A 24883-nucleotide genomic window follows, 5' to 3' on the forward strand; every position below is an offset into this window, starting at 1 on the left:
TAAAGCTGGCGTTCTCTAGTGTACACCATTCATTCTGAAAGGGCATACTTACAGATCAACTTGGAGGATTGACTTGTATTTCACTTTTGTTTTCTGATTCATCTGTAGATAATAAACCTTTAAATGTAGCACACGCCCAGGTTGGACTCTGCATCCAGGACATTCATCAGGAAACCTATTAGGTCCATGTTGTCCTACCCAAGTACTGCAGTATATGGACTAGGGCTGACCCCATTTAGTCCACTGGACGAATGTTTGGCCGATAGGCTGTTGGTCGACAGAGATTTCTTTAGTTGAGCAGTGGCTTAAGAATGTATGACACGAGACACCTGTCTGATACACGCCTGTCTGATACACGCCTGTCTGATACACGCCTGTCTGATACACGCCTGTCTGAGTGGACTAATCCATTGCAGAGGCTGCGTGGGTGGCAAACCAATATCACCAGTATTACTAATTACAATGTTAGTTTGCTTATGGTCGTTTCTGTTAATGCATTCAATATAGTACTATTACAGTCTAACCATCATTGTAGGATTGGACACGTTGTTTGCAGAGCGCACAACCTATGCTACACTTGTGAGAAAAAAAGTTGTGGTTTATTTAATTATATTTACGAGTTGTCCTGTCAATCTGGAGTACGCACCTTATTTCGCATAGAAGTAGGCCTAGGCTACCTGGCCTGGGTGCAAATGTAGGCCTACAAATGTTCCCGTTTGGGGATTTGATACAATTTTGAATTGTCTTAACTCACCACCACTGTGGAGCTTCTCATAGTAGTTTTGTCTTCGCCTTAAACTGCAAGTAAATTAAGTCTGTTTTTACATCCACTGAGAATGACAAAAGTTGTGTGTCTGTCTAAGCTCACCAGCGTGGGAAACTCGAGGTTTGCTAGCATGAGCTTCAGGCCAGACCAAGTTAATGGTTGATACAATGTTTCAAGTTCATTACAGAAAGGCCATGCATAGCAAATATGATTAATAGGATATTTATTTTTAAAATCAGGATATTTTCTACCTGCAGGCTGCAATGTTTTTACATTTGTTGTCTTTATTTAGGCTATTTTTAAATATTGTCAATGGCAATAGAAGTTACTTTTAGATTTGTATCAGGAACAGGTTTTCTTCTGGATTAGGCTATATTGATCTCTGGCTCCCTCTTTAATAATTTGTGCATCTTCATTTTTAATCGCAGTGCTTAAAGCATCAGACAAGCTCAGTAGCTTACATATAGTTGATTTTATTCAAATATAGGGTGTGTCTATATATATTTTGTACTTTTTATCTCCTCAATTTCGTGTGGGGCGGCAGGTAGCCTAGTGGTTAGAGCGTTGGACTAGTAACCCAAAGGTTGCAAGATTGAATCCCCGAGCTGACAAGGTAAAAATCTGTCGTTCTGCCCCTGAACAAGGCAGTTAACCCACTGGTCCTAGGCCGTCATTGAAAATAAGAATTTGTTCTTTTAACTGACTCGCCTAGTTGAATAAAGGTAAAAAATAAAATATCCAATTGGTAGTTACAATCTTGTCCCATCACTGCAACTCCCGTACAGACTCAGGAGAGACGAAGGTCGAGAGCCATACGTCCTTTGAAACACAACCTTGCCAAGCTGCACTGAATCTTGACACACTGCTCGCTTAACCCGGAAGCCAGCTGCACCAATGTGTCGGAGGAAACACTGTCCAACAGGTGACCAAATTCAGCATGCATGTGCCTGGCCCGCCACAAGGAGTCACTAGAATGCAATAAGACGAGGATATCCCGACCGGCTAAAGCCTCCCCTAAACCAAAAGACGCTGGACTAATTGTGTGTCTCCCAGTCACGGCCAACTGTGCCACAGCCTGGGATCGTGACCCGGGTCTGTTAGAGCGCTGCGCCACTCGGGAGGCCCACATTTAAACATTTCAATCGATTGGTCAAAAGCACAGACGACTCTCGGTTGACCAAGTTTTTTTAAAAGTTGGGAACAGCCCTAATGTGGACACTGTTATGTGGTGCATCAGTGAATAAACAAAGGCAAATCAAGATTTTCCAGGAATAGGAGTTAGGTATCTTCTCTGAGCATAGCTATTTGCTAATTGAGAGTGTATAGGCCAATGAGAATCGGTGTGTGTACTGCAGTACGTAAATTAGGATAGGAAATGGTACATTGGAGAATTGTAATGTAACAACATAGGCCTAGGCCTTAACATTATGTGGTTGCACTTTTTTTGGGGGGGTGAAAGATTTTATTTATGATTACGATTTTTTAAATCCAAAACATCCATGTACAAACAACAACAAGCAGACGCACACAAACATCCACAACATCATCCCCGCCCAGACCCACCTGCTCACACCCCCATCTTCAGCACTCGTATTACTCTCCGCCACATGACTTCAAACCGCACCATTTTTTATCTCTCCGTCGCCAACGCACATTTAGATAATAAAGCATTTGACCTTTCCATTGTGTTAACGATTTATTTCCAGTCAAGTATACGTTTTCTCAAGATGATTGATGAGAAAAGTATCGTCCAACACATCGGGTATCTCACTGCACCCTCAAGCTTGATGCCCTCAATCTCACACAATTTATCAATGAACCTACCAGATATAACCCCAAATCCGTAAACACGGGCACCCTCATAGATATCATCCTAACTAACTCACCCTCCAAAAACACCTCTGCTGTTTTCAACCAAGATCTCAGCGATCAGTGCCTCATTGCCTGCATCCGTAATGGGTCTGCGAGCAAACGACCACCCCTCATCACTGTCAAACGCTCCCTAAAACACTTCTGCGAGCAAGCCTTTCTAAATGACCTGGCCTGAGTATCCTGGAAGAATATTGACCTCATCCCGACAGTAGAGGATGCCTGGTTATTCTTTAAAAGTGCCTTCCTCACCATCTTAAATAGGCATGCCCCGTTCAAAAAATGTAGAACCAGGAATAGATATAGCCCTTGGTTCACTCCAGACCGGTCTGCCCTTGACCAGCACAAAAACATCCTGTGGCGTTCTGCATTAGCATCGACTAGCCCCCATGATATGCAACTTTTCAGGGAAGTTAGGAACCAACATACACAGGCAGTTAAGAAAGCTAAGGTTAGCTTTTTTAAACAGAAATTTGCATCCTGCAGTACAAACTCTAAAAAATTCTGGGACACAGTAAAGTCCATGGAGAATAAGAGCACCTCCTCCCAGCTACCCACTGCTCTGAGGCTAGGAAACACTATTACAACCGACAAATGCACTATAATTGAGAATTTCAATAAGCATTTCTCTACAGCTGGCCATGCTTTCCACCTGGCTACCACTACCCCAGTCAACTGCCCGGCACCCTCCACAGCAACCCGCCAAAGCCTCCACCATTTCTCCTTCACCCATATCCAGATAGCTGAAGTTCTGAAAGAGCTGCAAAATCTGGACCCCTACAAATCAGCTGGACTAGACAATCTGGACCCTCTCTTTCTAAAATGATCTGCCGAAATTGTTGCAACCCCTATTACTAGCCTGTTCAACCTCTCTTTCGTATCGTCTGAGATTCCCAAAGATTGGAAAGCTGCCGCGGTCATCCCCCTCTTCAAAGGGGGAGACACTCTAGACCCAAACTGCTACAGACCCATATCTATCCTACCCTGAATCTCTAAGGTCTTCGAAAGCCAAGTTAACAAACAGATGAATGACCATGCACTTCAGCCACGCTCAAGGTCCTTAACGATATCATAACCGCCATCGATAAGAGACATTACTTTGCAGCTGTATTCATCGACCTGGCCAAGGCTTTCGACTCTGTCAATCACCACATTCTTATTGGCATACTCAACAGCCTTGGTTTCTCAAATGATTGCCTCGCCTGATTCACCAACTACTTCTCTGGTCGGAGGGCCTATTGTCCGGACCTCTGGCAGTCTCTATGGGGGTGCCACAGGGTTCAATTCTCGGGCCGACTCTCTTCTCTGTATACATCAATGATGTCGCTCTTGCTGCTGGTGATTCTCTGATCCACCTCTATGCAGACAACACCATTCTGTATACTCCTGGCTCTTCTTTGGACACTGTGTTAACTAACCTCCAGATGAGCTTCAATGCCATACAACTCTCCTTCTGTGGCCTCCAACTGCTCTTAAACCCAAATAAAACTAAATGCATGCTATTCAACCGATCATTGCCCGCACCTGCCCGCCCAGCCAGCATCACTACTCTGGACGGCTCTGACTTAGAATACGTGGATAACTACAAATACCTAGGTGTCTGGCTAGACTGTAAACTCTCCTTCCAGACGCACATTAAGCATCTCCAAAATTAAATCTAGAATCGGCTTCCTATTTCGCAACAAAGCATCCTTCACTCATGCTGCCAAACATACCCTCGTAAAACTGACCATCCTACCGATCCTTGACTTGGGCGATGTCATCTATAAAATAGCCTCCAACACTCTACTCAGCAAACTGGATGTAGTCTATCACAGTGCCATCCGTTTTGCCACCAAAGCCCCATACACTACTCACCACTGCGTCCTATACGCTCTCGTTGGCTGGCCCTCGCTTCATACTCGTCGCCAAACCCACTGGCTACAAGTTATCTACAAGTCTCTGCTAAGTAAAGCCCCGCCCTAGGTAAAGCCTCCAGTATTTATGCTGCAGTAGTTTATGTGTCGGGGGGCTAGGGTCAGTTTGTTATATCTGGAGTACTTCTCCTGTCCTATTCGGTGTCCTGTGTGAATCTAAGTGTGCATTCTCTAATTCTCTCTTTCTTTCTCTCTCTCGGAGGACCTGAGCCCTAGGACCATGCCCCAGGACTACCTGACATGATGACTCCTTGCTGTCCCCAGTCCACCTGGCCGTGCTGCTGCTCCAGTTTCAACTGACCTGAGCCCTAGGACCATGCCCCAGGAATACCTGACATGATGACTCCTTGCTGTCCCCAGTCCACCTGACTGTGCTGCTGCTCCAGTTTCAACTGTTCTGCCTTATTATTATTCGACCATGCTGGTCATTTATGAACATTTGAACATCTTGGCCATGTTCTGTTATAATCTCCACCCGGCACAGCCAGAAGAGGACTGGCCACCCCACATAGCCTGGTTCCTCTCTAGGTTTCTTCCTAGGTTTTGGCCTTTCTAGGGAGTTTTTCCTAGCCACCGTGCTTCTACACCTGCATTGCTTGCTGTTTGGGGTTTTAGGCTGGGTTTCTGTACAGCACTTTGAGATATCAGCTGATGTACGAAGGGCTATATAAATAAATTTGATTTGATATCAGCATGCTGGTCACCATAGCAGCACCCACTCGTAGCACGCGCTCCTGCAGGTATATCTCACTGGTCACCCCCAAAGCCAATTCCTCTTTGGTCGCCTTTCCTTCCAGTTCTCTGCTGCCACAGACTGGAACGCTGCAAAAAGATTCCCATCTCCCTCACTAGCTTTAAGAACCAGCTGTTAGAGCAGCTCACGGAGCACTGAACCTGTTCATAGCCCATCTGTATACAACCCATCTATCTACCTCATCCCCAAACTGTATTTATTTATTTTGCTCCTTTTGCACCACAGTATCTCTACTTGCACATCCATCTTTTGCACATCTACCATTCCAGTGTTTAATTGCTATATTGTAATTACTTCGCCACCATGGCGTATTTATTGCCTTAACTCCCTTATCTTACCTCATTTGCACTCACTGTTTATAGACTTTGTTTGATTTTTTTCTACTCTATTATTGACTGTATGTTTTGTTCATTCCATGTGTAACTCTGTGTTGTTGTATGTGTCGAACTGCTATGCTTTATCTTGGCCAGGTCGCAGTTGCAAATGAGAACTTGTTCTCAACTAGCTTACCTGATTAAATAAAGGTGAAATAAATAAATAAATATGCCATGTCTTGACATATGCAGACAGACGGATTAAAAGTAAATTTACATTGTAATATTCTGACAGCCAATTTTCTAACTCCTCCAATAACTTTTGGGCTTTATAGCATTCCCAGAAGGCATGGATTATTGAGTCATTGTTCGTTTTACACTTAAGACATGACCCGTTGCGCTGTAGAATGTAGCATGCGCATCTTCAATATGTACCCATTGTTCATCTTTAATCGATTTAACTATATATTACAAGTAAAATCCCTGAGTGTCGAGTTGATACAATTCCAGGTCTGGAAGGTTAAAACTAGAGGTCGACCGATTATGATTTTTCAACGCCGATACCGATTATTGGAGGACCAAAAAAAGCTGATACCGATTAATTGGCTGATTTAAAAAAATAATATTTAGAATAATGACAACTACAACAATACTGAATGAACACTTATAATACATCAATAAAAATCAATTTAGCCTCAAATAAATAATGAAACATGTTCAATTTGGTTTAAATAATGCAAAAACAAAGTGTTGGAGAAGAAAGTAAAAGTGCAATATGTGCCATGTAAAAAACGTTTAAGTTCCTTGCTCAGAACATGAGAACATGAGAACATATGAAAGCTGGTGGTTCCTTTTAACATGAGACTTAAATATGCCAAGGTAAGAGGCTTTAGGTTGTAGTTAATATAGTATTTAAAGGACTATTTATCTCTATACTATTTGTATTTCATATACCTTTGACTATTGGATGTTCTTATAGGCACTTTAGTATTGCCAGTGTAACAGTATAGCTTCTGTCCCTCTCCTCGCCCCTACCTGGGCTCAAACCAGGAACACATTGACAACAGCCACCCTCGAAGCATCGTTACCCATCGCTCCACAAAATCCGCGGCCCTTGCAGAGCAAGGGGAACAACTACCCCAAGTCTCAGAGCGAGTGACGTTTGAAACGCTATTAGCGCGCACCCTGCTAACTAGCTAGCCATTTCACATCGGTTACACCAGCCTAATCTCGAGAGTTGATAGGCTTGAAGTCATAAACAGCTCAATGCTTGAAGCACAGTGAAGAGCTGCTGGCAAAACGCAAGAAAGTACTGTTTGAATGAATGCTTACGAGCCTGCTGCTGCCTACCATCGCTCAGTCAGACTGCTCTATCAAATATCAAATCATAGACTTAATTATAACATAATAACACACAGAAATACGAGCCTTTGGTCATTAATATGGTAGAATCCGGAAACTATCATTTTGAAAACAAAACGTTTATTATTTCAGTGAAATACGGAACCGTTCCGTATTTTATCTAACGGGTGGCATCCCTAAGTCTAAATATTCCTGTTACATTGTACAACCTTCAATGTTATGTCATAATTACGTAAAATTCTGGCAAATTAGCAATGAACCAGGCGGCCCAAAATGTTGCCTACTAACCTACTAATATTGCCTACTAACCTGGTTTTCTTTTAGCTAAATACGCCGGTTTAAAAATATATACTTCGGTGTATTGATTTTAATAAAGACATTGGTGTTAATGGCTAGGTACACGTTGGAGCAACGACAGTCCTTTTTCACGAATGCGCACTGCATCGATTATATGCAACGCAGGACACGCTAGATAAACTAGTAATATCATCAACCATGTGTAGTTATAACTAGTGATTATGATAGATTGATTGTTTTCTATAAGATAAGTTGAATGCTAGCTAGCAACTTACCTTGGCTTCTTACTGCATTCGCGTAACAGGCAGGCTCCCCGTGGAGTGCAATGAGAGGCAGGTGGTTAGAGCGTTGGACTAGTTAACTGTAAGGTTGCAAGATTGAATCCCAGAGCTGACAAGGTAAAAATCTGTCATTCTGCCCCTGAATAAGGCAGTTAACCCACCGTTCCTAGGCCGTCATTGAAAATAAGAATGTGTTCTTAACTGACTTGCCTAGTTAAATAAAGGTGTAAAAAAATATTATTTAAAAAAAAAAAATTAAATCGGCCAAATCGGTGTCCAAAAATACCGATTTCCGATTGTTATGAAAACTTGAAATCGGCCCCAATTAAATCGGCCATTCCGATTAATCGGTTGACCTCTGGTTAAAACCACCCTCCGACTTAGGAAGATGTAAAACTTTCCCTTTTATTCTATGAGTTCTATTTGCCCATATAAAGTCTTATGACTGAGTATACTTGTTTAAAGAATCTATTCTAATCTATTATTTTTATTATTTCCCCCCCCCATGCAAATCTTCTATCCTGAGATTTTAGAGTATTCTGAAAATATCTTTAGCAAAGGGGGGCAATGAGTTTTCAATATTGTCAGGTACAGTGTATTCAGAAAGTATTCAGAACCCCTTCTCTTTTTCCACATTTGGATACATTACAGCCTTATTCTACAATGGATTAAATAAATAAAAATCCTCAATCTACACATAATACACCATAATGACAAAGCGAAAAAAATAAAAAAATTAAAAAATGCCTTATTTACATAAGAATTCATACCCTTGCTATTAGACTATTAGTTTCCACTGATCATCCTTGAGATGTTTCTACAACTTGGGAGTCCACCTGTGGTAAATTCAATTGATTGGACATGATTTGGAAAGGCACACACCGGTCTATATAAAGTCCCACAGTTGACAGTGCATGTCAGAGCAAAAACTAAGCCATGAGGTCAAAGGAATTGTCCGTAGAGCTCTGAGACAGGATTGTGTCGAGGCACAGATCTGGGGAAGGCTACCAAAACATTTCTGCAGCATTGAAGGTCCCCAAGAATACAGTGGCCTCCATCATTCTTAAATGGAAAAAGTTTGGAACCATCAAGAATCTTCCTAGAGCTGGCTGCCCAGCCAAACTGAGCAATAGGGAGAGAAGGGCCTTGGTCAGGGAGGTGACCAAGAACCCAATGGTCATTCTGACAGAGCTCCATGGTTCCTCTGTGGAGATGGGATAACCTTCCAGAAGGACAACCGGCACTTCACCAATGAGGCCTTTATGGTAGATTGGCCAGAATGAAGCCACTCCTCAGTAAAAGGCAGATGGCAACCCACTTAAAGTTTACCAAAAGGAACCTAAGGGACTTTGACCATGAGAAACAAGATTATCTGGTCTGATGAAACCAAGATTGAACTATTTGACATGAATGCCAAGCGTCTAGTCTGGAGGAAACCTGGCATCGGCAGGGACTGGGAGACTAGTTAGGATCGAGGGAAAGATGAACGGAGCAAAGTGCAGAGAGATCCTTGATGAAAACCTGCTCCAGAGCGCTCAGGACCTCAGACTGGGGTGAAGGTTCACCTTCCACCAGGACAACTTTTAGCACACAGCCAAGACAATGCAGGAGTGGCTTCGGGACAAGTCTCTGAATGTCCTTGAGTGACCAAGCCAAAGCCCGAACTTGAACCCGATCGAGCATCTCTGGAGAGACCCGAAAATAGCTGTGCAGTGACGCTCCTCATCCAACCTGACAAAGCTTAAGAGGATCTGCAGAGAATGGGAGAAACTTCCAAAATACAGGTCTGGCAAGCTTGTAGCGTCATACCCAAGAAGACTTGAGGCTGTAATCGCTGTTAAAAGTCCTTCAACAAAGTACTGAATGCACTGTTTGAGCATTGTTAAACTTATGGGTATGTAATCAGCAGGGGACTGTCACATATTTTCTTGGTTTTAATATAACTGTTTGATACATGGAACTAAAAAGCACTGAACTGAGTGACATGTGTTGTCCTTTGTGTAAATAGGGGTGGTACTTTGTCCCAAAATGATAAATATAATTCTATGGGAAATCCATGCATTCCTGGTGCTTTTCTCTGTCCGAATGTTTTAACAGTGTATCATATTTATATTTGGGTGATATCTTTTTTTAGTGATCATTTTTTGTCTGCTGATAATTCAGGGATGCAAACTGGTGAGGGCCCAAAAATTTGACACTTTTTTGGGGGGGTTGAAACATACAAAAAATCCCTGCTAGGGGGAAATGCAGGTTAACTAATTAAACAACAAAGAATATGATCTACATGATCAGTCTCTGTGTGTAAAATAAAAAGTGGTAAATGTGAACCTAACTCACAGCTAAAAAATGTAAAGAAAGCAATCCAATGTTATTTGTTGCCTAAAGTTTACTGCAAATGACACTCAAGTCTTGAGAAAAAAACAATACATTAATATTGCAGCCATGACAGCCTTTATAATAGAACGCTCGTGACCACACACACATATAAATATTGCACTTGAGAAACAAACATATTAAAAGTAGAAATAGAATGAAACAAACAGGCATTCTATTCTTGCTCTATTATAGTGGCCACTATAGCAGACATCGGTCAAGTGCACAAAGCTACATGTGTGCAAAAATAATGTTCACCGAGTAAAAAAACTATAATCCCCCTCACACACACACACACACACACACACACACACACACACACACACGTGTTACTGTCAAATTCAACACAACAAAAAACATATCTGTGGGCTACACTGCACATTATTACATTGTACACTTTCTGCCTGTGGACATCTGTTCTACAATGTGCCTGCAGAGCATGATACCCTTTGTTGGCATAATTGATCTCTTTCAGGCAGAGAGGACACCTGGCTTACCCCTTTTTATCCACTGTATTGAAAAAGTGAGAAAGAGAGAAAGTGTTGTGTTCCTTTCACCTCTATAGTGGCATCCAGCTTAAGCCAGGCCCAGCTCCAGCTACACTTGATCCCTGAATCCACTTGTTTAACAAACAACGCCTCATTTCACCTCATTTTCTCATTATGAAAATTAACCACATCCTGTAGAGGGAAAACATTAGTTAACAGATAGTGGTTAGTTCTTTTTTTTTAACCTATATTTAACTAGGCAAGTCAGTTAAGAAAAAATCTTATTTTCAATGACGGCCTAGGACCAGTGGGCTAACTGCCTTGTTCAGGGGGAAAACGACAGATTCTTACCTTGTCAGCTCAGGGATTCGATCTAGCAACCTTTCGGTTGCTCTAACCACTAGGCTATGCACTAACCACTAGGCTAGATAACGTTAACATTTCACACAGATTTCCAGGGTTCAGTAAGCAACTAACGCGTTATAACTTGAGGAACGGCAAGGAATCGTATACCAGTTAATACTATAGCGAATGGTTAGGTTACTGTTTGCTCATCTGATGTGTTCTGTAAATTATTTGTAGAGATGACATTTTTTTTTTCAGACTCTTTGAAGGTTCCTTGAATTTGCCTTTTTTATTGCTACGTCTGTCAAACTTATCAACTGTATTATTTAGGTCTCATGCTAAGATAATAGTTCCTGTCTGGATTTGACCTAATATAGCTTAAATTCCATCTTAAAACACCAGATTTGCCTATTAAATCAATGTATAATCTTTTACCATGTAAGATACAATTCAACATTAGAAAATGTCATTTTTGGTCTGTGTGTTAGGATATAACAGAAAAGGGTGTATTTATCAAGCATGCCCACACCACTGCTGTTACTACAGTAGGTGGCAGTTGGGCTGGGCGACATGGCCTAAAACTCATATCTCCATTTTTAAAAAACTTAAGTGATTCAAGATATATATATATTTTTTTAAGTTCTCTCTAAATAAGCTTTGTTGTACAATTAAAAGGTCAAATACACTGCTTTTTAAACAGTCACCAAAATTCTAATGAATTGAGTGCTTGTGAGTGCACCTAGGCTGAATATATATGCCTTCCACAACCACTAATAAATGTCATTATTTTATCAAAAATAGTTGTACCTTTTTTTTTTTTCAATAATAACTGATTTGGCTTTCAGGTCTGTCTATAAAAATGCTATTTTTGTAACAAATGTAACCAAAACCATGCATAATGCACATTCAGTAATAATGGTTTATATAAAATGAACACCGGTCTCATAAACAATCTGTCAAACACAAGCCCATGTGCTAATGAGTAGCCAGCTAATATTTATATTTCATGTTCAGCCAACTTGGATCTAGGTAAAATTCCACTAACAAGGCAAAACATTGTAATTGTTATGAACACACCCTTCTGTCCGTCTCCAACTGTTTGAACAGCATGCTAGCCTGTCCACTTTGTTCAGATGTTGAAATAAGTGGCCTGCCTTATTTCTCAGAATGAGAACGAGTTGCCAATTCCATATAATTGTTTTATGCTTATTGCACATTTATAAAAGACAGACTAAACAGCTAGTATAACAATCTTTATTTGACTAAAATGCTGCTAGTGATACGTGGTACCGTAACCCGTGGGCACGCAACGAACTAAGCATACATTTTCCAGAATAATTGTTCATTGGTACATCCGTTTTATTAGTGTCTGCTCTGCTTGAAATGTAAGGAGTTGAAACATAAACAAGGTATGGTTCGAGAGGTTCACGTTTCCTCTATTACAGTAAAATAATGTCTCAATGTGTTTCGGTGTCCATATGAACGATTCCGTTGGACCAAACCTCAAATAGCAAGTTGAAACCGTTTGTCAGAGAAGAAGAAGTGATCTCCCATCTTAATTGTTGTGAGTGGTAGGGGGAGGGGCTTTGGAGAAAGAGGCGAAGCGAGAAGTTTCACCTCGTCATTATATACAGATCTCTGGTGTAAATGGGAAGGTGCACAGCACAGACGGAGCGAACGAGACCAAAAAGACAACATGAAAACAAGCAGACAAACGCTCATAAAAACAAAAAATACAACAACAACAAATTATTCTGCGATACAGGCATTTGGAATATCAGGCAAAAACATTCATTTTAATGAATTAGATATAACGCTCAGCCCTAGGTGGCAGCATAGACCTCTCCAACCCTGGCTCCTCTTTAAATATTACATTTCTCCTTTTTTGAAATAAAAACACTTGCAGGAAAACCACATCTGCTGACAGTCTCTAAGTGTTCAATCACTAAGTGTTCAATCTCTAAGTGTTCAAGAACCATATGCTTTTTCCCCATCATGAAGCCTGTGCACATTCCATGTAATCAATCAAATGTATTTATAAAGCTCTTCTTACATCAGCTGATGTCACAAAGTGCTGTACAAAAACTCAGCCTAAAACCCCAAACAACAAGCAATGCAGGTGTAGAAGCACGGTGACCAGGGAAGACTCCCTAGAAAGGCCGGAACCTAGGAAGAAACCAGGCTATGAGGGGTGGCCAGTCCTCTTCTGGCTGTGTTGGGTGGAGATTATAACAGAACATGGCCAAGATGTTCAAATGTTCATAGATGACCAGCAGGGTCAAATAATAATAATCACAGTGGTTGTAGAGGGTGCAACAGGTCAGCACCTCAGGACTAAATGTAATAAATTGGATTTTGTTAACCACTCAAAATACACTCAAAGTTAACCAGATAAAACATTTTAGCAGTTGTATAAGGGCAGTGGGCCATTTCATGAAATGGAAGAGTCATTGTATGAATACATCGTTATTGTATACATTACATCTATAGAGCATGTGAGCATGCAAGCTGAACAGACATTTAACAGAAAACATACAAAAAACGAAGTAAAGTACTTTTGTACTTTGAGGTGCTATGCCTTTTTAGGGCTTTTAAGCTCCAACTCCTCTCCTAGTGTACCAAGAGTCTAAGGATTATGTCATTGTACATAGATGAGTGGAGGCCTGACACACACCTAAGAGAAGTGTCTAATGCCTTCCCATTCACCCCGTCCCAATCCCCCAGAAAGAGCCCCCCTCCACTCTCACGAATAACCACCATTGAATCTTAGCTGTAATGACAAATTCAACATCCTCTCCTAATCGATCCAGAACTCTTACTCATTTTACAGCAGGTTTGCAAGTCACAAAAGTAAATTAAATGACATTGTAGTATCGTTAAATACTTCTCTCTCTCCCAAGCCAAACCCATTCCTCTCTACCTCCCTGCTTTCTACCCCCTTTACCCAAGCAAAGCTTGTCCCAACCTCCCATCGTTGCCCATCCAAGCTAAGCTTGTCCCAATCTCCCATCCCTGCCCACCCAAGCTAAGCTTGTCCCTACCTACCATCCTGTCCTACCCTCCCTCCCTACCTCTCTGACACACTTACACCCATCAACTTACTCATCCATTCCCGCCCAACATATACCCTATGCATCAACACACCCATTCTCTCCCACCCTCCTACACATATTCACCATCCATCACCAGTTTTAACCAGTAGGTAGCCTAGCGGTTAAGAGCGTTGGGCCAGTAACCGAAAGGTCACTGGTTCGAATCCCTGATCCCTTGACCGAGGCACTGAACCCTAATTGCTCCTGTAAGTCGCTCTGGATAAGAGTGCCTGATAAATGACCAAAACATATATATACAGTGCCAGTTAAACGTTCATTCAAGGCTTTTATTTTATTTTTTACATTGTAGAATAATAGTGAAGACATCAAAACTATGAAATAACACATATGGAATCATGTAGTAAGGGAGATGGAGCTAGCATGTTGGAGTGAACGGCTGTGTGAGAGAGGCTCCTGCAACTGTTTTGCGAAACAATCTAACTTAACCTACTTTACAGCACTTTTTACAACATAAGTCTCTTTCTAATACAATATTGTAACTTTGTATGTGAACATGCCGAGTAAATAGGCGACTAAAGGACAATAAATCCTCATCGGAGCCCTTCTCCCCACCAAACAACAAGACAGACATGGCGGAATGCACAGGTAACAACGTGACACTTACAGAACTTACCCGGGCTCTGGGAGAACTACGTGTTGCTATAGCTGAGGATTTTAAGGCTACTATTTCTGAACTGGACAACAAAATCGAGAGCACCATTCAATCAGTTGCTTCTTTGCCTGTTGTCCCCGTGCCTGGACCGGGCCAACGTCCTCACCCAGTAATCACCTGTTGTCACAGTTTCAAGACCAAGGATCTGATCCTGCGTGAGGCTCGAATGAGGGGTAACCTGTTACATAAAGGACATCCCTTCCGTGTCTATGATGATTACGTGCCCGATGTGGCAAAGCATCAGGCCGGCTTCAGAGACGTCACGACCAAACTCTACAAACTCCATCTTGGCCCAGCCTTGCTTTTCCCTGCCAGAGTCAGAATTACCCCTCCTTCTGGTGAGAAGATCTCTCCTCGGTTTTGGACGCAGAGAATTTTAACCGGGAATATGCACCAATCCCCCGTGCGGGTTAGATTGCCTTGTCATTGTGTGTTAGGGTGTGGTGTGCTCATGGACTCAAATCCATACTATGTCATAGCGGATGAAACCTTATTAAACTGTCTCAGCAAGGGCTGCCGACTGAAGTTTTATTGACGCTCCCGGACATGTAAGATGCTGAGCCGGCCAATGGAGGGCGGTTAGAGCTTTCATTCCGGCTGGAAGACTGACCTGTCGTTGAAGTTTAGAGGATGCCTGTTTGAGTGGCTTGTTGGGTTTGATCATTGACACTTTTGGATGGATATACTTATATCACCCATTTTTGTTTTGTTTCATTATTTCTCAATTCTTAGATTATTCCTACATTATTCTTATTATCATATCATTTATTGGCGGTGATGGTTAGGTCGGGGCAGATGGGGTGGCATTAGACACCTGGATATCATGCTGGGTTCTGTCATTACGGCAGGCCGCTCTGCTTCTGTCATTACGGCGGGCCGCTCTGCCGTTCTGCTTCTGTCATTACGGCGGGCCGCTCTGCTTCTGTCATTACGGCGGGCCGCTCTGCCGTTCTGCTTCTGTCATTACGGCGGGCCGCTCTGCTTCTGTCATTACGGCGGGCCGCTCTGCCGTTCTGCTTCTGTCATTACGGCGGGCCGCTCTGCTTCTGTCATTACGACAGGCCGCTCTGCCGTTCTGCTTCTGTCATTACAGTGGACCGTTCTGCTTCTGTCATTACAGCGGGCTGATCTGCTTCTGTCATTACAGCGGACCGCTCTGCTTCTGTCATTACAGCGGACCATTCGGCTTCTGTCATTACAGCGGACCGCTCTGCTTCTGTCATTACAGCGGACCGCTCTGCTTCTGTCATTACAGCGGACCGCTCTGCTTCCGTCATTACAGCGGACCATTCTGCTTCTGTCATTACAGCGGACCGCTCTGCTTCTGTCATTACAGCGGACCGCTCTGCTTCTGTCATTACAGCGGACCGCTCTGCTTCTGTCATTACAGGGGACCGCTCTGCTTCTGTCATTACAGCGGACTGATCTGCCGTTCTGCTTCTGTCATTACAGCGGACCGCTCTGCTTCTGTCATTACAGGGGACCGCTCTGCTTCTGTCATTACAGCGGACCGCTCTGCTTCTGTCATTACAGCGGACTGATCTGCCGTTTTGCTTCTGTCATTACAGCGGACTGATCTGCCGTTTTGCTTCTGTCATTACAGCGGACTGATCTGCCGTTCTGCTTCTGTCATTACAGCGGACCGCTCTGCTTCTGTCATTACAGCGGACCGCTCTGCTTCTGTCATTACAGCGAACTGATCTGCCGTTTTGCTTCTGTCATTACAGCGGACTGATCTGCCGTTCTGCTTCTGTCATTACAGCGGACCGCTCTGCTTCTGTCATTACAGCGGACCGCTCTGCTTCTGTCATTACAGCGGACCGCTCTGCTTCTGTCATTACAGCGGACCGCTCTGCTTCTGTCATTACAGCGGACCGCTCTGCTTCTGTCATTACAGCGGACCGCTCTGCTGTCATTACAGCGGACCGCTCTGCTTCTGTCATTACAGCGGACCGCTCTGCTTCTGTCATTGATCTGCCGTTCTGCTTCTGTCATTACAGCGGACCGCTCTGCTTCTGTCATTACAGCGGACCGCTCTGCTTCTGTCATTACAGCGGACCGCTCTGCTTCTGTCATTACAGCGGACCGCTCTGCTTCTGTCATTACAGCGGACCGCTCTGCTTCTGTCATTACAGCGGACCGCTCTGCTTCTGTCATTACAGCGGACCGCTCTGCTTCTGTCATTACAGCGGACCGCTCTGCTTCTGTCATTACAGCAGACCGCTCTGCTTCTGTCATTACAGCGGACCGCTCTGCTTCTGTCATTACAGCGGACCGCTCTGCTTCTGTCATTACAGCGGACCGCTCTGCTTCTGTCATTACAGCGGGCTGATCTGCTTCTGTCATTACAGCGGACCGCTCTGCTTCTGTCATTACAGCGGGCTGATCTGCTTCTGTCATTACAGCGGACCGCTCTGCTTCTGTCATTACAGCGGACCGCTCTGCTTCTGTCATTACAGCGGACCGCTCTGCTTCTGTCATTACAGCGAACTGATCTGCCGTTTTGCTTCTGTCATTACAGCGGACTGATCTGCCGTTTTGCTTCTGTCATTACAGCGGACTGATCTGCCGTTCTGCTTCTGTCATTACAGCGGACCGCTCTGCTTCTGTCATTACAGCGGACCGCTCTGCTTCTGTCATTACAGCGGACCGCTCTGCTTCTGTCATTACAGCGGACCGCTCTGCTTCTGTCATTACAGCGGACCGCTCTGCTTCTGTCATTACAGCGGACCGCTCTGCTTCTGTCATTACAGCGGACCGCTCTGTTTCTGTCATTACAGCGGACCGCTCTGCTTCTGTCATTACAGCGGACCGCTCTGCTTCTGTCATTACAGCGGGCTGATCTGCCGTTCTGCTTCTGTCATTACAGCGGACCGCTCTGCTTCTGTAATTACAGCGGACCGCTCTGCTTCTGTCATTACAGCAGACCGCTCTGCTTCTGTCATTACAGCGGACCGCTCTGCTTCTGTCATTACAGCGGACCGCTCTGCTTCTGTCATTACAGCGGACCGCTCTGCTTCTGTCATTACAGCGGGCTGATCTGCTTCTGTCATTACAGCGGACCGCTCTGCTTCTGTCATTACAGCACCGATCTGCTTCTGTCATTACAGCGGACCGTTCTGCTTCTGTCATTACAGCGGACCGCTCTGCTTCTGTCATTACAGCGGACCGCTCTGCTTCTGTCATTACAGCGGACCGTTCTGCTTCTGTCATTACAGCGGACCGCTCTGCTTCTGTCATTACAGCGGACCGCTCTGCTTCTGTCATTACAGCGGACCGTTCTGCTTCTGTCATTACAGCGGACCGCTCTGCTTCTGTCATTACAGCGGACCGCTCTGCTTCTGTCATTACAGCGGACCGCTCTGCTTCTGTCATTACAGCGGACCGCTCTGCTTCTGTCATTACAGCGGACCACTCTGCTTCTGTCATTACAGCGGACCGCTATGCTTCTGTCATTACAGGGGACCGCTCTGCTTCTGTCATTACAGCGGACTGATCTGCCGTTCTGTCATTACAGCGGACTGATCTGCCGATTTGCTTCTGTCATTACAGCGGACTGATCTGCCGTTTTGCTTCTGTCATTACAGCGGACTGATCTGCCGTTCTGCTTCTGTCATTACAGCGGACCGCTCTGCTTCTGTCATTACAGCGGACCGCTCTGCTTCTGTCATTACAGCGAACTGATCTGCCGTTTTGCTTCTGTCATTACAGCGGACTGATCTGCCGTTTTGCTTCTGTCATTACAGCGGACTGATCTGCCGTTCTGCTTCTATCATTACAGCGGACCGCTCTGCTTCTGTCATTACAGCGGACCGCTCTGCTTCTGTCATTACAGGGGACCGCTCTGCTTCTGTCATTACAGCGGACCGCTCTGCTTCTGTCATTACAGCGGACTGATCTGCCGATTTGCTTCTGTCATTACAGCGGACTGATCTGCCGTTTTGCTTCTGTCATTACAGCGGGCTGATCTGCCGTTCTGCTTCTGTCATTACAGCGGACCGCTCTGCTTCTGTCATTACAGCGGACCGCTCTGCTTCTGTCATTACAGCGGACCGCTCTGCTTCTGTCATTACAGCGGACCGCTCTGCTTCTGTCATTACAGCGGACCGCTCTGCTTCTGTCATTACAGCGGACCGCTCTGCTTCTGTCATTACAGCGGACCGCTCTGCTTCTGTCATTACAGCAGACCGCTCTGCTTCTGTCATTACAGCGGACCGCTCTGCTTCTGTCATTACAGCGGACCGCTCTGCTTCTGTCATTACAGCGGACCGCTCTGCTTCTGTCATTACAGCGGGCTGATCTGCTTCTGTCATTACAGCGGACCGCTCTGCTTCTGTCATTACAGCGGGCTGATCTGCTTCTGTCATTACAGCGGACCGCTCTGCTTCTGTCATTACAGCGGACCGCTCTGCTTCTGTCATTACAGCGGACCGCTCTGCTTCTGTCATTACAGCGAACTGATCTGCCGTTTTGCTTCTGTCATTACAGCGGACTGATCTGCCGTTTTGCTTCTGTCATTACAGCGGACTGATCTGCCGTTCTGCTTCTGTCATTACAGCGGACCGCTCTGCTTCTGTCATTACAGCGGACCGCTCTGCTTCTGTCATTACAGCGGACCGCTCTGCTTCTGTCATTACAGCGGACCGCTCTGCTTCTGTCATTACAGCGGACCGCTCTGCTTCTGTCATTACAGCGGACCGCTCTGCTTCTGTCATTACAGCGGACCGCTCTGTTTCTGTCATTACAGCGGACCGCTCTGCTTCTGTCATTACAGCGGACCGCTCTGCTTCTGTCATTACAGCGGGCTGATCTGCCGTTCTGCTTCTGTCATTACAGCGGACCGCTCTGCTTCTGTAATTACAGCGGACCGCTCTGCTTCTGTCATTACAGCAGACCGCTCTGCTTCTGTCATTACAGCGGACCGCTCTGCTTCTGTCATTACAGCGGACCGCTCTGCTTCTGTCATTACAGCGGACCGCTCTGCTTCTGTCATTACAGCGGGCTGATCTGCTTCTGTCATTACAGCGGACCGCTCTGCTTCTGTCATTACAGCGGGCTGATCTGCTTCTGTCATTACAGCGGACCGCTCTGCTTCTGTCATTACAGCGGACCGCTCTGCTTCTGTCATTACAGCGGACCGCTCTGCTTCTGTCATTACAGCGGACCGTTCTGCTTCTGTCATTACAGCGGACCGCTCTGCTTCTGTCATTACAGCGGACCGCTCTGCTTCTGTCATTACAGCGGACCGTTCTGCTTCTGTCATTACAGCGGACCGCTCTGCTTCTGTCATTACAGCGGACCGCTCTGCTTCTGTCATTACAGCGGACCGCTCTGCTTCTGTCATTACAGCGGACCGCTCTGCTTCTGTCATTACAGCGGACCACTCTGCTTCTGTCATTACAGCGGACCGCTATGCTTCTGTCATTACAGGGGACCGCTCTGCTTCTGTCATTACAGCGGACTGATCTGCCGTTCTGCTTCTATCATTACAGCGGACCGCTCTGCTTCTGTCATTACAGCGGACCGCTCTGCTTCTGTCATTACAGGGGACCGCTCTGCTTCTGTCATTACAGCGGACCGCTCTGCTTCTGTCATTACAGCGGACTGATCTGCCGATTTGCTTCTGTCATTACAGCGGACTGATCTGCCGTTTTGCTTCTGTCATTACAGCGGACTGATCTGCCGTTCTGCTTCTGTCATTACAGCGGACCGCTCTGCTTCTGTCATTACAGCGGACCGCTCTGCTTCTGTCATTACAGCGAACTGATCTGCCGTTTTGCTTCTGTCATTACAGCGGACTGATCTGCCGTTTTGCTTCTGTCATTACAGCGGACTGATCTGCCGTTCTGCTTCTGTCATTACAGCGGACCGCTCTGCTTCTGTCATTACAGCGGACCGCTCTGCTTCTGTCATTACAGCGGACCGCTCTGCTTCTGTCATTACAGCGGACCGCTCTGCTTCTGTCATTACAGCGGACCGCTCTGCTTCTGTCATTACAGCGGACCGCTCTGCTTCTGTCATTACAGCGTACCGCTCTGCTTCTGTCATTACAGCGGACCGCTCTGCTTCTGTCATTACAGCGGACCGCTCTGCTTCTGTCATTACAGCGGACCGCTCTGCTTCTGTCATTACAGCGGACCGCTCTGCTTCTGTCATTACAGCGGACCGCTCTGCTTCTGTCATTACAGCGGACCGCTCTGCTTCTGTCATTACAGCGGACCGCTCTGCTTCTGTCATTACAGCGGACCGCTCTGCTTCTGTCATTACAGCGGACCGCTCTGCTTCTGTCATTACAGCGGGCTGATCTGCCGTTCTGCTTCTGTCATTACAGCGGACCGCTCTGCTTCTGTCATTACAGCGGACTGATCTGCTTCTGTCATTACAGCGGACCGCTCTGCTTCTGTCATTACAGCGGACCGCTCTGCTTCTGTCATTACAGCGGACCGCTCTGCTTCTGTCATTACAGCGTACCGCTCTGCTTCTGTCATTACAGCGGGCTGATCTGCCGTTCTGCTTCTGTCATTACAGCGGACCGCTCTGCTTCTGTCATTACAGCGGGCTGATCTGCTTCTGTCATTACAGCGGACCGCTCTGCTTCTGTCATTACAGCGGACCGCTCTGCTTCTGTCATTACAGCGGACCGTTCTGCTTCTGTCATTACAGCGGACCGCTCTGCTTCTGTCATTACAGCGGACCGCTCTGCTTCTGTCATTACAGCGGACCGCTCTGCTTCTGTCATTACAGCGGACCGCTCTGCTTCTGTCATTACAGCGGACCGTTCTGCTTCTGTCATTACAGCGGACCGCTCTGCTTCTGTCATTACAGCGGACCGCTCTGCTTCTGTCATTACAGCGGACCGCTCTGCTTCTGTCATTACAGCGGACCGCTCTGCTTCTGTCATTACAGCGGACCATTCTGCTTCTGTCATTACAGCGGACCGCTCTGCTTCTGTCATTACAGCGGACCGCTCTGCTTCTGTCATTACAGCGGACCGCTCTGCTTCTGTCATTACAGGGGACCGCTCTGCTTCTGTCATTACAGCGGACTGATCTGCCGTTCTGCTTCTGTCATTACAGCGGACCGCTCTGCTTCTGTCATTACAGCGGACCGCTCTGCTTCTGTCATTACAGGGGACCGCTCTGCTTCTGTCATTACAGCGGACTGATCTGCCGTTTTGCTTCTGTCATTACAGCGGACTGATCTGCCGTTTTGCTTCTGTCATTACAGCGGACTGATCTGCCGTTCTGCTTCTGTCATTACAGCGGACCGCTCTGCTTCTGTCATTACAGCGGACCGCTCTGCTTCTGTCATTACAGCGGACCGCTCTGCTTCTGTCATTACAGCGGACCGCTCTGCTTCTGTCATTACAGCGGACCGCTCTGCTTCTGTCATTACAGCGGACCGCTCTGCTTCTGTCATTACAGCGGACCGCTCTGCTTCTGTCATTACAGAGGACCGCTCTGCTTCTGTCATTACAGCGGACCGCTCTGCTTCTGTCATTACAGCGGACCGTTCTGCTTCTGTCATTACAGCGGACCGCTCTGCTTCTGTCATTACAGCGGACCGCTCTGCTTCTGTCATTACAGCGGACCGCTCTGCTTCTGTCATTACAGCGTACCGCTCTGCTTCTGTCATTACAGCGGACCGCTCTGCTTCTGTCATTACAGCGGACCGCTCTGCTTCTGTCATTACAGCGGTCATTACAGCGGGCTGATCTGCTTCTGTCATTACAGCGGACCGCTCTGCTTCTGTCATTACAGCGGGCTGATCTGCTTCTGTCATTACAGCGGACCGCTCTGCTTCTGTCATTACAGCGGACCGCTCTGCTTCTGTCATTACAGCGGACCGTTCTGCTTCTGTCATTACAGCGGACCGCTCTGCTTCTGTCATTACAGCGGACCGCTCTGCTTCTGTCATTACAGCGGACCACTCTGCTTCTGTCATTACAGCAATGATTCACAAAGTTACATTTGCTACTGGGGAATTACTCTCTTCCCCCAAGTACATCAATGACAGATTCCGTCAGTTTTACGAGACTCTATATGCATCTAAAGCAGATCCTAACCCCTTAATTATGAAAACGTTTTGGAGGGCTGTAATCTCCCTGCCCTGAACCAGGAAGATTCCAAATTCCTGAATAAGGAAATATCTCTAGGAGAAATTCAAGAAACAATTACATCTTTAAAGAGTGGCAAGACCCCAGGCCCAGGTGGATTCCCTGGTGAATTCTATAAAACATTCAGCAACATGCTCTCCCCCTACCTGCACAAAATGTTGGTTCAGGCCAATGAGGATGGAGCTCTCCCACCTACTTTGGATGAGGCGTTTATTACAGTTATTCATAAAAAGGGTAATGATCCAGAAGAGGTAGGGTCATACAGACCAATATCGCTCCTTAATACAGAACAAAAGATTTTAGCAAAAACTCTTGCTAATAGGGTTAGCACTTTAGTGGGCAAATTGGTCCATTCGGACCAGACCGGCTTTATCCCTAACAGAAACTCATTCTTCAATCTCAGGCGCCTTTGACCACAGTTGAGTGATCCAATATATTCAAGGTCCTACAGAAATGTAATATTGGAGATGGGTTCACAAAGTGGATTCAGTTTTTATATAGGAACCCCTGTGCGAGAATACTCACTAACCAATCGCCACAATTTAACCTTTGTAGAGTGACAAGGCAAGGTTGTGCGCTGTCGCCTCTGCTTTTTGCTCTAATCATTGAACCTCTCGTCACAGGCAATCAGATCTCATGCAGCAATACACAGCTTTAATACTAATGATACTCTAAATAAGATTTCACTATACGCAGATAACATACTATGTAACAGAACCCCAATCTAGTATTCCAGCTATTCTTGATTTGATGAATTTGTTTGGTACCTTCTCGGGATACAGAATAAATTGGAACAAGAGTGAATTAATGCCCATAAGGTTGCAAAACACCTCTTGGTTAGAACTGATTCCATTTACCTATCTAGGAATTGTAGTTACCAAACAATACCCCTCACTATTTAAAGAGAATTTCCCCCCTCTGACGCAAAAACTCAAGGCAAACATATAATTTTGGAGAACTCTCCCAACTTCATTGCTCGGAAGAATTAATGCCATTAAAATGGTCTTCGTCCCACAACTGCTTTACCTATTCCAAAAAATCCCAGTATTCATACCTAAGTCCTTTCATAAACATCTCAATTATCAATCTGGGATCATCTGGGATTATAAAACACACAGGATAGGTAAAAAAAAACACCTGTAAATCCAAGATGGAAGGAGGATTCTCTCTCCAAAATGTTATATTTTACTATTGGGCCGCTAACCTCCGTGCTGTTACGTTTCTGCTGGATGACGCACTTCAACATTCCGGTTGGCTTAGTATGGAGCGTGAGGATTGCCACCCCTTCTCTATTGGCGCTGTGATTTTGTCGCCTGTCAAGTTGGAGATGTCACTTTATAGTAACAATCCTATTATACATAGCACAGTCTGAATCTGGAAGCAAATTAAAGTATACTTTGACCTTAGTCCAATATCATTCCTACTCCATGTTGCCAGGAATCCCTCCTTTGCCCCCTTTAACCTTGATAACACCTTTGAGCGATGGGGAGAACTAGGGAGCAATACCATAGGGGATCTACATATAGAAGGGACCTTTGCCTCTGAGTTGCTGAGGGAAATGTATAATCTTCCCAGAAGTAACTTTTTCAGATACCTACAGATTAGAGACTAATCCCAACCAATACACACAAAAAAATATTCTGCGATACAGGCATTTGGAATATCAGGCAAAAACATTCATTTTAATGAATTAGATATAACGCTCAGCCCTAGGTGGCAGCATAGACCTCTCCAACCCTGGCTCCTCTTTAAATATTAAATTTCTCCTTTTTTGAAATGTAACGCTTGCAGGAAAACCACATCTGCTGACAGTCTCTAAGTGTTCAATCACTAAGTGTTCAAGTTCAAGTGTTTAATCATGAATTTAAATGCATTCCAGGTGACTACCTCATGAAGCTGGTTGAGAGAATGCCAAGCGTGTGCAAAGGTTTCACTTTGAAGAATCTGAAATATTTTTTGATTTGTTTAACATGTTTTTGGTTACTACATGATTCCATGTGTGTTATTTCATAGTTTTGATGTCTTCACTATTATTCTACAATGTAGAAAATAAGAAAAATAAAGAAAAACCCTTGAATGAGTAGGTGTCCAAACTGTTGACTGGTACTGTATATGTAAGTCACCTTTCCATTCATATACACACATATACTCCCACACACATATCCCTGAAACAGTTATTGCACTTATTGTTTCAGCATGACTATGTAATAACAGTCAACTTCTCCTTCACAACATAT

At 45.0% G+C, this 24883-nt stretch overlaps 1 protein-coding gene across 1 annotated transcript in view; it reads right to left on the reverse strand.

The window, feature by feature from the left end:
* Nucleotides 1-24883, reverse strand: part of LOC139384043 (apoptosis-resistant E3 ubiquitin protein ligase 1-like) — a 41253-nt gene that overhangs the window by 12272 nt on the left and 4098 nt on the right. The gene's annotated exons all lie outside the window — the stretch shown is intronic.

This window comes from Oncorhynchus clarkii, chromosome 25, assembly GCF_045791955.1.
Source record: "Oncorhynchus clarkii lewisi isolate Uvic-CL-2024 chromosome 25, UVic_Ocla_1.0, whole genome shotgun sequence".
NCBI lineage: Eukaryota > Metazoa > Chordata > Actinopteri > Salmoniformes > Salmonidae > Oncorhynchus > Oncorhynchus clarkii.